Raw genomic sequence first — 13,911 nt, 5'->3', positions numbered from 1 at the left:
AGGAAAAAAATATTAGTCACACAGATTATTTACGTCTTTGTTGAACAGCCTGATGTCATCTTACCTGCTTTGTGTGGATATATAAGCTGCTGTGTGTTCAGTGGAGGACATCAACAAGCAAACAGCAAAGGATACAGAACAGGTGGAATCAGAGAGCATCAGCACTTCAGGCACTGCAGTAAAGACGAGTCAACTACAGACAGAATCTGTGAGTAATTTAATGATGGATATTTGTCCAATTGCAATTAATTCAAAATGTATTTCTCTTCTTTCTTTAATTATTATGAAATGATTTAGTAACTTTGTGTTAACAGTGTTATCTGTGCTTATAGTGTTATTTTGATTGAAAAACAAAACGGATACTTTGGAAAGTGTTAAATTGTAATTTTAATGCTTTAACTATTGTATCGTATTCTATTCTATTCTAATATTTAACAATCTTAAAGATGCAAAGGATAATAAAATAAAACTTATACAATTAATTTCAGCATTCTGAATGTGTAACTGTATCTTTATCAATAAGTAAATGTGAGAAGTTAAAATAATGTTGTTTTTGTCCAAAATGTGAACATTAATCAGTTGTTACTGAGCTCAATGTAACCTAAATGAATGTTATTATTTCCCAACAGAGAAGAACCTCCACCACAATGATGATGAGGATCTGTGTCATCTTGCTTCTGTTAGTTGGTGAGTTTCAGTGACTGAAACGTGTTTGTTCAGCATATTTTCTTTATATTAAAATGAGGAATCAAAATGTGAATGTTATACTGATGATCAACTCCATTGTCCAACAGCCTCAGGCAACGGACAAACCCTAACAACCACTGCTGCCTCAACAGCAACCACAGCTGCCCAAACAACCACAGCTGCCTCAACAACAACCACAGCTGCCCCACCAACAACCACAGCTGCCCCAACAACAACCACAGCTGCCCCAACAACGACCACAGCTGCTCCAACAACGACCACAGCTGCAGCAACAACAACCACAGCATCCCCGACAACAACCACAGCTGCCCCAACAACAACCACAGCTGCCCCAACAACCACAGCTGCCCCAACAACAACCACAGCTGCAGCAACAACCACAGCTGCCCCAACAACCACAGCATCCCCGACAACAACCACAGCTGCTCCAACAACAACCACAGCATCCCCAACAACCACAGCATCCCCGACAACAACCACAGCTGCTCCAACAACAACCACAGCATCCCCATCAACAACCACAGCAGCAGCAACAACAACCACAGCTGCCGCAACCACAGCCACTGCATCTGCAACCACAACCACAGCTGCCTCAACAACAACCACAGCTGCCCAAACAACCACAGCTGCAGCAACAACAACCACTGCTGCGGCAACCACAACCACAGCTGCCCCAACAACAACCACAGCTGCCCAAACAACCACAGCTGCACCAACAACAACCACAGCTGCCCCAACAACAACCACAGCTGCAGCAACAACAACCACAGCTGCCCAAACAACAACCACTGCTGCCGCATCCACAACCGCTGCTGCTGCAACAACCACAGCTACTCCAACAACCACAGCTGCCTCAACAACAACCACAGCTGCCCCAACAACAACCACAGCTGCCTCAACAACAACCACAGCTGCCCCAACAACAACCACAGCTGCCCCAACAACAACCACAGCTGCCCCAACAACCACAGCTGCCCCAACAACAACCACAACTGCAGCAACAACAACCACAGCTGCCCCAACAACAACCACAGCTGCTGCAACCACAACCACAGTTGCCCTGACAACAACCACAGCTGCAGCAACAACAACCACTGCTGCCGCAACCACAACCGCTGCTGCTGCAACAACCACAGCTACTCCAACAACCACAGCTGCTGCAACCACAACCACAGTTGCCCTGACAACAACCACAGCTGCCCCAACAACAACCACTGCTGCCGCAACCACAATCGCTGCTGCTGGAACAACCACAGCTACTCCAACAACCACAGCTGCCTCAACAACAACCACAGCTGCCCCAACAACCACAGCTGTCTCAACAACAACCACAGTTGCCCCAACAACAACCACAGCTACTCCAACAACCACAGCTGCCTCAACAACAACCACAGCTGCCCCAACAACAACCACAGCTGCCCAAACAACCACAGCTGCAGCAACAACAACCACAGCTGCCCCAACAACAACCACAGCTGCCGCAACAACCACAGCTACAGCAACAACAACCACAGCTGCCTCAACAACAACCACAGCTGCCTCAACAACAACCACAGCTGCCCCAACAACCACAGCTGTTTCAACAACAACCACAGCTGCCCCAACAACAACCACAGCTGCCCCAACAACAACCACAGCTGCCCCAACAACAGTGGTTGCAACAACTGCCCCAGGAGCAACCACAGCTGCCTCAGGAGCAACCAACAATTCCCCAGGAGCAACCACAGCTGCCTCAGGAGCAACCAGTGCAGCCCCTGGAGCAACCACAGCTGCCTCAGGAGCAACCAGTGCAGCCCCTGGAGCAACCACAGCTGCCTCTGGAGCAACCAATGCAGCCCCTGGAGCAACCACAGCTGCCTCAGGAGCAACCAATGCAGCCCCTGGAGCAACCACAGCTGCCTCAGGAGCAACCAATGCAGCCCCTGGAGCAACCACAGCTGCCTCAGGAGCAACCAATGCAGCCCCTGGAGCAACCACAGCTGTGTCAGGAGCAACCACTGTAGCTGCAGGAGCAACAACAGCACTAACAACAACTGCTGCCTCCTCTGCAGTCGTCAACAAAACAAGTCTCCTTTTGGTCATCGCAGCTCTTACAGTAATTCTTTGGCACTAAGAACTGGACTTGAACAAAGAACTTACAATACAACCCAAAAAATGACACTTTATTCTTTCAGAATGTATTTTTCACAAAGAGACCAAAGGACTTGCTGTCATTCATTCTTATGTATCCTGTCTAAACTTCCTTACTGTATATCTGAGGTTTGAATATGTTACTGTGACTGCTGTTTTTCCAAACACAAAATGATTTTCATGATAACAGATCTAATGTCATGCACTAATTTATTCCACTGACAAACTTGCTTTATTTATTTATTTATTATTTACACATAAGACAATCAAAGATACATATTTTACTACCTGCTGTGAACTAGAGAAACAACCATATGAGCCACATACAGTAAGCAGACACAGAAACATGAACAGCTTTGCTGTCTAATATAATTACTAATGCATTACACTGTAAGGAATTTACTGTATGGTAATTTTGTGTAGCAAACTGTATTGAATGTTCTGTTGTCTACTTTTGAAATGGATTATTTATTAAATAAAAAAGATTGAAATGCAAAGAACCAGATTTTACTTTGTTTTGTTATATTTTTCAATGATTCAGCTTCATACTAATATTTGACTCTTCCTGTAGTCGGTAAAACCATGCAGGGCCGACATCTAAAAAAATACAATTCAATAATTTTAGGTCATATTCACACCCAAAAATCGGATGAAGAAAACAATGTGAACAATATCATAAACATTAAACAAAGTAGAGCATATGGGCATTAACAAACAGGACTGTGTGGCTAAAAACTAAAAAACTGAACAGCTACCAAAACCGAGTCAAACTCTTGTGTGACCTTTCTTTAAAATATATGTAATTAGTTTGAAGCCTTTATTTACAACGCAATATGAGGCATTTTTTAACTTCTTGGCATTTTTCCTTAAATAAAGCTGTGTGAATAAAATACTTTGGCACACTTGATAATGATTTAACTTTATTTCTCTCTCTCTCTCCCTTGCCTAAAATCTACAAATAGTTCAAAATGGAAAAAAACTATGGAAAAAATCCAAGAAGAAACAAATAAATAAATAGAAACTTAAGCTGCAATCAGGGTTTGTTGCAATGGACACACAAGAATCGTCATGTGGTTTGGACAGTGCACAAAGGAGTTACATGTAATTACCTGTGACCACACAGTGGCAGAAGCAGACACGCAGTAATCATGCATTATAGTGATGTAGATGAATGAAGCCCACACTGCATACATGTCATGAATTCAGATGTTTGTCACGCGACGTGTTCTGCTTCTTACCACTAGGTGGCGCTTTGACAAAGATGTTGATCTGTTACAGCCGGGCCTGTCAGCAAACGTGTGAAATTTGGAGCAGATTGAACTTTGTATTTGAGAGTTGTAACAACTTCCTGTTGTTAGGGGTGGCATTAAGTTTGTGTGCGCAACACGTCCGAATATCATTAATTTTCTGTCTCCACTTATCATATCTACTTTAACTACTTACACTAATCTATCAAACAGTTCTTATATTCATGTGTATAGGTTTTAAATGTATGAACTGCACAACAGAGGGGCACCACAAAAATATTCCATATTATATTTTAACCCAAAAAGATTTATCTTCAAAAGTCACAGTAAAAGGTAAAAACAAAGAAAATGTGCTTCTTTGAAATGACACAAAAGCTTTTAAAAAATGTACAACAGAGCCAAATAATTTGATTTAAACTTACGTCTCATCTCTGACTTGAGAGATAGCCAATCATAGTTCAGGATTATTGGGTGGCAGTGGGGTGGCCAATCAGATTTATGAGCTGGCAAGATACTGAAACATGTCCAGCTTGTGAGCCTCTGAGGCCCTGCTTAAGAGCTTGAGGGAGACACAGATGTTTTAATGTGAAACGGCCTGATTCAGTGTTTTAACCAGTTTTAATCACCAGTTCCTTTTGTTTTGGAGAAGACAAGTCGCTGCTGATAACTGTGCTCCTTTTAGACCTGTAAAAAACACAGAATGAAGCATCGTGGAGAGACTTTTTCATAAAGTTAACAGCCTGCCTTGTTCTGCCTTGCTATGTATACAAAAAAATGTGAGTCTTCTAGTTTGGTGTGGACTAGTTATGATTCGAATCCCTGACTTGTAGGGGACAGCTCTTAAAAACTTGTTTTTAAAAGAGGTGGAATATTTGTTTCAGGTAAAGAACATGCTTTCTCTTTTATCTGTAAAGGTAACAAATGAATTCTTTGGCCAAAACAGAGAAACACAAACCTGACTGCCACAAAAGATAAAGTCTTGAAATAAAGGATTAGTTAAAGTGAGTCACAAGAAAGAAGAATGTTCGACTAAAAACTATTGGCGTACATATGACAATGAGTTAAAAACATTTATTTTATTATTATTTATTTTAATTCGAATATGCAAATAGTACAAGGCTTCCTGATTGCTGTTTAACAAATTGTTTGCACAACATAATAAAGAAATGAAGATTTTGATGAAGCAAAATAATGAAACACAGAAAAAAAAAAAGTAAATGACATATTCGAAAAGGAGTGAGAAAAAGCATAGCTTGTTAGCTCTCACCCCTTTGTCTAAATTGAGCTAATATATATATAAATACATACACACACACACACACACACACACACACACACACACACACACACACACACACACACACACACACACACATATACATGCATATATATACATACATACACATATACACATACACATATATACCCATATATATACATACATACATATACACATTCACATTCTCTACCTCTCATCACCATGCCACATCAATTAATGAATAATAATCACCAATAATCACTAATGACCATTATCCATTGTACCCGCTAAATAACTTCTTTCTTGAACTGTTTGATATTTGGACTTTGCTTGAGTTCCTCACTTAGATTGTTCCATAACTTGACACCGGAAATAGATATACAGAAACTTTTCAAGGTTGTTCGTCTGTTTAGGCTTTTGAAGTTATGTTCCCCTCTTAATTGATAACCTCCCTCCCGATTCCTAAATACATTTTGTATATTTTCTGGTAATTGTCTGTTTTTTGCCTTATACATAATGATTGCTGTTTGATAAGTTCTTGTAGGTTGGAATAAGGTTGTTAAAACCTGAACTGACTCGAGAAGTAAGTCGATACGTCTTGTCGCTGTCATTAGAGGTCAATCATTCTCTTCTTGAGGTGAGGTACTTCCGGTCTGTCATACTTCACAACAACAGGTAACAGGACATTAGTTGCACAATGACTAAACAGACTGGTGCAATCTAAAGATAAACAAATGTGTACAGCGACATCACAAACATCGAGCCAAAAATAAACATCATGACTGACATACAACGTCACTCAACCAGTTTCTTTACTTACCGGACATATCAACCAAATAAACACATCATATCATCCACTCACCCATCAGCCAACACACTTATAACATTGATGAACATATAATCTTTGTGTAATATTGTTTTTTAGTCTCCTTTGTAATAAAGAATCTATATCTCTGTGGAAAACATAGCAGAGACATAAAATCAGTTATTGAAAGGGATGTGCTTTAAAGCTGATTTCAATCTGAAAATCTTAACATAACCTCCTTCACAGCTGGTCAGGTGTGCAGCATGAGTAACCTCTGTGAACAAGCCAGATTAAAAGAGAGAAAGTGACAGTGAAAACTGACTCTTAGAACTGAAGAAGCCTTTGGATGAGGAGCAAACGACTTCAAGAACTTCAACCATGTCTTTTGGAGTAAACCTTGAACTACTTGTACCTGGATGGCTGAGAACATTCACAGACAACACATCCCTCCTCAAGGTGCAGTCGCCTACTCCCAGTCTTTCATACTTCACATACTACACATACTAAGCCAACAAGTAACAGGACATCAGCTGCACGACGACAACCATAATTATACCGGCCAAAAATAGTCAATCAAGTGTGTTAATATAAGTAACTGTTGTAAAGGAAGTCTTGTTGCTGTCAATAGAGTTCAATTATTCACTCCTCAGTCTGTCATACTTCACATGCTCAAATTTAAACGACAACAGGAAACATAACATTAGTTGCACACTGACGAAGGAGATTGGTGCAGTCTCATCAGTAAGACAAACAAACGTGTACAGTGACATCAGAAATATCCTGCCAACAATATTCAATCCAACGTCATGACTGACATACGTCACTCAACCAGTTTCTTTACTCACTGAACATATCAGCCAAATAAAAGAAGTGAGAATTATGAAGCAGAGCCACACCTTACACAGAGGAAAAAAATATTAGTCACACAGATTATTTACGTCTTTGTTGAACAGCCTGATGTCATCTTACCTGCTTTGTGTGGATATATAAGCTGCTGTGTGTTCAGTGGAGGACATCAACAAGCAAACAGCAAAGGATACAGAACAGGTGGAATCAGAGAGCATCAGCACTTCAGGCACTGCAGTAAAGACGAGTCAACTACAGACAGAATCTGTGAGTAATTTAATGATGGATATTTGTCCAATTGCAATTAATTCAAAATGTATTTCTCTTCTTTCTTTAATTATTATGAAATGATTTAGTAACTTTGTGTTAACAGTGTTATCTGTGCTTATGGTGTTATTTTTTCTGAAAGACTAAACAGAGATTTTGGACAGTGTTGTGAACTTGTAATTTTAATGCTTTATTTCTGCTGCTAAGATATTTTAAGGGCTTTAAAAAACATTGTATACAATACATTAAACAAAGCCGGATTCAATGAAGAAACAGTGAAGCTGTAAAAGGCACCACAATGAAAAAAAACAATTTGTTAAACCTAGGATTCATTCTGTTCTCTTAAGAGGTAGCAGTTTGCATTTACAACTAATTCTTTAAAGCGTCTTAAAGATGTAATGGGTAAACTCATGAAGGTTACATTATTAATTTCAGGTTTCTTTAGACTTCTCTATGTTCAGATTCATCACACTCCAAAAGTATCTGTATATTTAAGACGATAAAAATCTTTTTTTCTTGTCCAAATGGGAACATTATTCTGTTGTTATTACTGAGCTCAATGTAACCTAAATGAATGTTATTATTTCCCAACAGAGAAGAACCTCCACCACAATGATGATGAGGATCTGTGTCATCTTGCTTCTGTTAGTTGGTGAGTTTCAGTGACTGAAACGTGTTTGTTCAGCATATTTTCTTTATATTAAAATGAGGAATCAAAATGTGAATGTTATACTGATGATCAACTCCATTGTGCAACAGCCTCAGGCAACGGACAAACCCCAACAACCACAGCTGCCCCACCAACAACCACAGCTGCCCCAACAACAACCACAGCTGCCCCAACAACAACCACAGCTGCTCCAACAACCACAGCTGCCCCAACAACAACCACAGCTGCTCCAACAACAACCACAGCTGCTCCAACAACCACAGCTGCCCCAACAACAACCACAGCTGCTCCAACAACAACCACAGCTACTCCAACAACCACAGCTGCCCCAACAACAACCACAGCTGCCTCATCAACAGCTGCTCCAACAACAACAACAATAACGGCTACAACAACTGCCCCAGCCACCTCAGGAGCAACAAGTGCAGCCCCTGGAGCAACCACAGCTGCCTCAGGAGCAACCAGTGCAGCCCCTGGAGCAACCACAGCTGCCTCAGGAGCAACCAGTGCAGCCCCTGGAGCAACCACAGCTGCCTCAGGAGCAACTAATGCAGTCCCTGGAGCAACCACAGCTGTGTCAGGAGCAACCACTGTAGCTGCAGGAGCAACAACAGCACCAACAACAACTGCTGCCTCCTCTGCAGTCGTCAACAAAACAAGTCTCCTTTTGGTCATCGCAGCTCTTACAGTAATTCTTTGGCACTAAGAACTGGACTTGAACAAAGAACTTACAATACAACCCAAAAAATGACACTTTATTCTTTCAGAATGTATTTTTCACAAAGAGACCAAAGGACTTGCTGTCATTCATTCTTATTGATCCTGTCTAAACTTCCTTACTGTATATCTGAGGTTTGAATATGTTACTGTGACTGCTGTTTTTCCAAACACAAAATGATTTTCATGATAACAGATCTAATGTCATGCACTAATTTATTCCACTGACAAACTTGCTTTATTTATTTATTTATTATTTACACATAAGACAATCAAAGATACATATTTTACTACCTGCTGTGAACTAGAGAAACAACCATATGAGCCACATACAGTAAGCAGACACAGAAACATGAACAGCTTTGCTGTCTAATATAATTACTAATGCATTACACTGTAAGGAATTTACTGTATGGTAATTTTGTGTAGCAAACTGTATTGAATGTTCTGTTGTCTACTTTTGAAATGGATTATTTATTAAATAAAAAAGATTGAAATGCAAAGAACCAGATTTTACTTTGTTTTGTTATATTTTTCAATGATTCAGCTTCATACTAATATTTGACTCTTCCTGTAGTCGGTAAAACCATGCAGGGCCGACATCTAAAAAAATACAATTCAATATTTTTAGGTCATATTCACACCCAAAAATCGGATGAAGAAAACAATGTGAACAATATCATAAACATTAAACAAAGTAGAGCATATGGGCATTAACAAACAGGACTGTGTGGCTAAAAACTAAAAAACTGAACAGCTACCAAAACCGAGTCAAACTCTTGTGTGACCTTTCTTTAAAATATATGTAATTAGTTTGAAGCCTTTATTTACAACGCAATATGAGGCATTTTTTAACTTCTTGGCATTTTTCCTTAAATAAAGCTGTGTGAATAAAATACTTTGGCATACTTGATAATGATTTAACTTTATTTCTCTCTCTCTCTCCCTTGCCTAAAATATACAAATAGTTCAAAATGGAAAAAAACTATGGAAAAAATCCAAGAAGAAACAAATAAATAAATAGAAACTTAAGCTGCAATCAGGGTTTGTTGCAATGGACACACAAGAATCGTCATGTGGTTTGGACAGTGCACAAAGGAGTTACATGTAATTACCTGTGACCGCACAGTGGCAGAAGCAGACACGCAGTAATCATGCATTATAGTGATGTAGATGAATGAAGCCCACACTGCATACATGTCATGAATTCAGATGTTTGTCACGCGACGTGTTCTGCTTCTTACCACTAGGTGGCGCTTTGACAAAGATGTTGATCTGTTACAGCCGGGCCTGTCAGCAAACGTGTGAAATTTGGAGCAGATTGAACTTTGTATTTGAGAGTTGTAACAACTTCCTGTTGTTAGGGGTGGCATTAAGTTTGTGTGCGCAACACGTCCGAATATCATTAATTTTCTGTCTCCACTTATCATATCTACTTTAACTACTTACACTAATCTATCAAACAGTTCTTATATTCATGTGTATAGGTTTTAAATGTATGAACTGCACAACAGAGGGGCACCACAAAAATATTCCATATTATATTTTAACCCAAAAAGATTTATCTTCAAAAGTCACAGTAAAAGGTAAAAACAAAGAAAATGTGCTTCTTTGAAATGACACAAAAGCTTTTAAAAAATGTACAACAGAGCCAAATAATTTGATTTAAACTTACGTCTCATCTCTGACTTGAGAGATAGCCAATCATAGTTCAGGATTATTGGGTGGCAGTGGGGTGGCCAATCAGATTTATGAGCTGGCAAGATATTGAAACATATCCAGCTTGTGAGCCTCTGAGGCCCTGCTTAAGAGCTTGAGGGAGACACAGATGTTTTAATGTGAAACGGCCTGATTCAGTGTTTTAACCAGTTTTAATCACCAGTTCCTTTTGTTTTGGAGAAGACAAGTCGCTGCTGATAACTGTGCTCCTTTTAGACCTGTAAAAAACACAGAATGAAGCATCGTGGAGAGACTTTTTCATAAAGTTAACAGCCTGCCTTGTTCTGCCTTGCTATGTATACAGAAAATGTGAGTCTTCTAGTTTAGTGTGGAATAGTTATGATTCGAATCCCTGACTTGTAGGGGACAGCTCTTAAAAACTTGTTTTTAAAAGAGGTGGAATATTTGTTTCAGGTAAAGAACATGCTTTCTCTTTTATCTGTAAAGGTAACAAATGAATTCTTTGGCCAAAACAGAGAAACACAAACCTGACTGCCACAAAAGATAAAGTCTTGAAATAAAGGATTAGTTAAAGTGAGTCACAAGAAAGAAGAATGTTCGACTAAAAACTATTGGCGTACATATGACAATGAGTTAAAAACATTTATTTTATTATTATTTATTTTAATTCGAATATGCAAATAGTACAAGGCTTCCTGATTGCTGTTTAACAAATTGTTTGCACATCATAATAAAGAAATGAAGATTTTGATGAAGCAAAATAATGAAACAGAAAAAAATAAATAAATGACATATTCGAAAAGGAGAGAGAAAAAGCATAGCTTGTTAGCTCTCACCCCTTTGTCTAAATTGAGCTCATATATATATAAATACATACACACACACACACACACACACACACACACACACACATATACATGCATATATATACATACATACACATATACACATACACATATATACCCATATATATACATACATACATATACACATTCACATTCTCTACCTCTCATCACCATGCCACATCAATTAATAAATAATAATCACCAATAATCACTAATGACCATTATCCATTGTACCCGCTAAATAACTTCTTTCTTGAACTGTTTGATATTTGGACTTTGCTTGAGTTCCTCACTTAGATTGTTCCATAACTTGACACCGGAAATAGATATACAGAAACTTTTCAAGGTTGTTCGTCTGTTTAGGCTTTTGAAGTTATGTTCCCCTCTTAATTGATAACCTCCCTCCCGATTCCTAAATACATTTTGTATATTTTCTGGTAATTGTCTGTTTTTTGCCTTATACATAATGATTGCTGTTTGATAAGTTCTTGTAGGTTGGAATAAGGTTGTTAAAACCTGAACTGACTCGAGAAGTAAGTCGATACGTCTTGTCGCTGTCATTAGAGGTCAATCATTCTCTTCTTGAGGTGAGGTACTTCCGGTCTGTCATACTTCACAACAACAGGTAACAGGACATTAGTTGCACAATGACTAAACAGACTGGTGCAATCTAAAGATAAACAAATGTGTACAGCGACATCACAAACATCGAGCCAAAAATAAACATCATGACTGACATACAACGTCACTCAACCAGTTTCTTTACTTACCGGACATATCAACCAAATAAACACATCATATCATCCACTCACCCATCAGCCAACACACTTATAACATTGATGAACATATAATCTTTGTGTAATATTGTTTTTTAGTCTCCTTTGTAATAAAGAATCTATATCTCTGTAGAAAACATAGCAGAGACATAAAATCAGTTATTGAAAGGGATGTGCTTTAAAGCTGATTTCAATCTGAAAATCTTAACATAACCTCCTTCACAGCTGGTCAGGTGTGCAGCATGAGTAACCTCTGTGAACAAGCCAGATTAAAAGAGAGAAAGTGACAGTGAAAACTGACTCTTAGAACTGAAGAAGCCTTTGGATGAGGAGCAAACGACTTCAAGAACTTCAACCATGTCTTTTGGAGTAAACCTTGAACTACTTGTACCTGGATGGCTGAGGACATTCACAGACAACACATCCCTCCTCAAGGTGCAGTCGCCTACTCCCAGTCTTTCATACTTCACATACTACACATACTAAGCCAACAAGTAACAGGACATCAGCTGCACGACGACAACCATAATTATACCTGCCAAAAATAGTCAATCAAGTGTGTTAATATAAGTAACTGTTGTAAAGGAAGTCTTGTTGCTGTCAATAGAGTTCAATTATTCACTCCTCAGTCTGTCATACTTCACATGCTCAAATTTAAACGACAACAGGAAACATAACATTAGTTGCACACTGACGAAGGAGATTGGTGCAGTCTTATAAGTAAGACAAACAAATGTGTACAGTGACATCAGAAATATCCTGCCAACAATATTCAATCCAACGTCATGACTGACATACGTCACTCAACCAGTTTCTTTACTCACTGAACATATCAGCCAAATAAAAGAAGTGAGAATTATGAAGCAGAGCCACACCTTACACAGAGGAAAAAAATATTAGTCACACAGATTATTTACGTCTTTGTTGAACAGCCTGATGTCATCTTACCTGCTTTGTGTGGATATATAAGCTGCTGTGTGTTCAGTGGAGGACATCAACAAGCAAACAGCAAAGGATACAGAACAGGTGGAATCAGAGAGCATCAGCACTTCAGGCACTGCAGTAAAGACGAGTCAACTACAGACAGAATCTGTGAGTAATTTAATGATGGATATTTGTCCAATTGCAATTAATTCAAAATGTATTTCTCTTCTTTCTTTAATTATTATGAAATGATTTAGTAACTTTGTGTTAACAGTGTTATCTGTGCTTATAGTGTTATTTTGATTGAAAAACAAAACAGATACTTTGGAAAGTGTTAAATTGTAATTTTAATGCTTTAACTATTGTATCGTATTCTATTCTATTCTAATATTTAACAATCTTAAAGATGCAAAGGATAATAAAATAAAACTTATACAATTAATTTCAGCATTCTGAATGTGTAACTGTATCTTTATCAATAAGTAAATGTGAGAAGTTAAAATAATGTTGTTTTTGTCCAAAATGTGAACATTAATCAGTTGTTACTGAGCTCAATGTAACCTAAATGAATGTTATTATTTCCCAACAGAGAAGAACCTCCACCACAATGATGATGAGGATCTGTGTCATCTTGCTTCTGTTAGTTGGTGAGTTTCAGTGACTGAAACGTGTTTGTTCAGCATATTTTCTTTATATTAAAATGAGGAATCAAAATGTGAATGTTATACTGATGATCAACTCCATTGTCCAACAGCCTCAGGCAACGGACAAACCCTAACAACCACTGCTGCCTCAACAGCAACCACAGCTGCCCAAACAACCACAGCTGCCTCAACAACAACCACAGCTGCCCCACCAACAACCACAGCTGCCCCAACAACAACCACAGCTGCCCCAACAACGACCACAGCTGCTCCAACAACGACCACAGCTGCAGCAACAACAACCACAGCATCCCCGACAACAACCACAGCTGCCCCAACAACAACCACAGCTGCCCCAACAACCACAGCTGCCCCAACAACAACCACAGCTGCA

General features: G+C 39.0%; 3 long non-coding RNA genes across 3 annotated transcripts; all 3 read left to right on the top strand.

Annotated features, from left to right (window-relative positions):
* Positions 1 to 122: 122 nt before the first annotated feature.
* LOC138608527 (uncharacterized) lies at positions 123 to 813 on the top strand. Its single transcript, XR_011309453.1, has 3 exons — positions 123 to 208; positions 630 to 687; positions 795 to 813. It is a non-coding gene; the product is annotated as an uncharacterized lncRNA (long non-coding RNA).
* A 6,362-nt stretch (positions 814 to 7,175) lies between these two features.
* On the top strand, positions 7,176 to 8,124 carry LOC138608524 (uncharacterized). The gene is made up of 3 exons (XR_011309450.1): positions 7,176 to 7,261; positions 7,856 to 7,913; positions 8,021 to 8,124. It is a non-coding gene; the product is annotated as an uncharacterized lncRNA (long non-coding RNA).
* Positions 8,125 to 12,955: 4,831 nt separating this feature from the next.
* On the top strand, positions 12,956 to 13,646 carry LOC138608526 (uncharacterized). The gene is made up of 3 exons (XR_011309452.1): positions 12,956 to 13,041; positions 13,463 to 13,520; positions 13,628 to 13,646. It is a non-coding gene; the product is annotated as an uncharacterized lncRNA (long non-coding RNA).
* Positions 13,647 to 13,911: the final 265 nt, after the last annotated feature.

Source organism: Semicossyphus pulcher, unplaced genomic scaffold, assembly GCF_022749685.1.
Source record: "Semicossyphus pulcher isolate SPU_LCO1_2020_fin unplaced genomic scaffold, fSemPul1.0.p SCAF_5, whole genome shotgun sequence".
Taxonomy (NCBI): domain Eukaryota; kingdom Metazoa; phylum Chordata; class Actinopteri; order Labriformes; family Labridae; genus Semicossyphus; species Semicossyphus pulcher.
Note: the sequence above shows the minus strand (reverse complement) of the source record. Positions and strands in the feature narration are given on the sequence as shown.